Source organism: Sinocyclocheilus anshuiensis, unplaced genomic scaffold (assembly GCF_001515605.1).
Source record: "Sinocyclocheilus anshuiensis isolate Anshui unplaced genomic scaffold, SAMN03320099.WGS_v1.1 scaffold421, whole genome shotgun sequence".
In the NCBI taxonomy this organism is placed as follows: domain Eukaryota; kingdom Metazoa; phylum Chordata; class Actinopteri; order Cypriniformes; family Cyprinidae; genus Sinocyclocheilus; species Sinocyclocheilus anshuiensis.
In genome coordinates, this window is record NW_015540859.1 from 696,174 (window position 1) to 698,238 (window position 2,065).

The following is a 2,065-nucleotide window of genomic DNA, read 5'->3' on the forward strand; positions in this document are numbered from 1 at the left end:
TTCTTCTGTCCTCTGATAAGCATTGTTCAGGGCTGCCGTTCCCAAAAGCTTTAATGCTTTCTTATGATACTTTTGGGAAACGCAGCCCTGTTTGAATGCACTGTCAGAAGTGAGTGAACGCTCTCAGTGATGGATTGGTTCTGTCTTGCAACATTTGCGTGTGTTCAGATGAGCATGAAAATAGTTCTATCGTACACAATTATTTACTAACATAGGTTATTCGTCCAATTCAATGCATTATTTTTTTGTTAAATAAACAAAATCACTGGTAAATAAAACACACCTTAGTATCGATATCTATTGTTTGAGTATCAATACTTTCGACACCCTAGAGCGCGCGCGTTCGCTGACTGAATGCCGGACTCTTGCGAATTCTCTAATCATAAACAACAAAGCGCAGATGGACGTACAATGTAAGAGATTAATTTCACAGTGTATACAGCTTCAGTGATTATAACGATAGTTTTGTTTTTTTGAGAGTGCTTAAACTCGCGATAGATCAATGTTAGTGATCACTTTCTATATATAATTTATTCGCTGTTTGAATAACCGTGGAAAGGAAACGTTATATAATTATCAATTTCTAACGTTTTTATTAAATTGTAATCACATTAAATACAAATTCAGTCCCATTAAACATTTTTTAGCCTACATGACACCCATGTCTGGTTCTTGCCTAAAAAGACGGGTTTATGATGTTTAATACATTTGGCTGCTTTTAGCCTTACCCTGGAGTTGGTTCACCCTCCGCCTATGCCTTAACTACTATGTACTTACATTTAAATTAATTATTTGGTGCAATGCACTTATTGTGTACATACATGCTTTTACATTGTACTTATATTTTTAAAAATACCTGCATGTAATTGCACCTGTAATTAGTTACATTTATAATTACACTGTTGCCCCATCCCTTACACCTTAACCCACCCATAAACCTACCCATACCACCCTAACCTTACCCATATCCCACCTCGATAGCAGCAAGTGTTTTGCAATACAATATGAACACAACAGGTATATTTGTACTTATTTTTTGATGTTAGTACATAGTAGTTAAGGCCACTTAATATAAAGTGGGACCGAACCATTTTTGGGTCCACAAAGAACCATTCAGTCAAAGGTTCTTTAAAGAACCATCTCTTTCTTACCTTTTCGAACCTTCTTTCACCACAAAGAAACTTTTGTGACACAGAAAGGTTCTTGAGATGTTAAAGGTTCTTTATGGAACCATTTGGACAAAAAAGGTTCTTCTATGGCATCGTGAAGCACCTTTATTTTTAAGAGTGTACAATGAAACAGACTAACAAGCTTCATAAAAGTACTTCAAGTATATATTCAATCTCGGCTTGTCAAGAAGCAAATCAAACAGCAAATAACAAGATGTTGACTCAAAAAAAAAAAAAAGGAGACTCTAAATTTAAGATTTATGTATTTGAATTGCATATAAAATTTCCATCTATTTAGATTACACAATTTTAACAGAAACTAATGAACTTTATGTGATGCATATTTCTCAGTCATACATAAATGAAACAGGTCAGATTTCCACACACACACACACACACACACACAATCACAATCATGGCATAGTTTATCATGAACTATTAGCATCTTTTTGATTTAATTGCAATAATCATACATTCAAAATGAAACCTTGTTCTCAAAGGTTCTTTAAAGAACCATCTCTTTCTTACCTTTTCGAACCTTCTTTCACCACAAAGAAACTTTTGTGACACAGAAAGGTTCTTGAGATGTTAAAGGTTCTTTATGGAACCATTTGGACAAAAAAGGTTCTTCTATGGCATCGTGAAGCACCTTTATTTTTAAGAGTGTACAATGAAACAGACTAACAAGCTTCATAAAAGTACTTCAAGTATATATTCAATCTCGGCTTGTCAAGAAGCAAATCAAACAGCAAATAACAAGATGTTGACTCAAAAAAAAAAAAAAGGAGACTCTAAATGTAAGATTTATGTATTTGAATTGCATATAAAATTTCCATCTATTTAGATTACACAGTTTATACATTAAAGAAGCTCATATATTTAATGTGATGCATTTT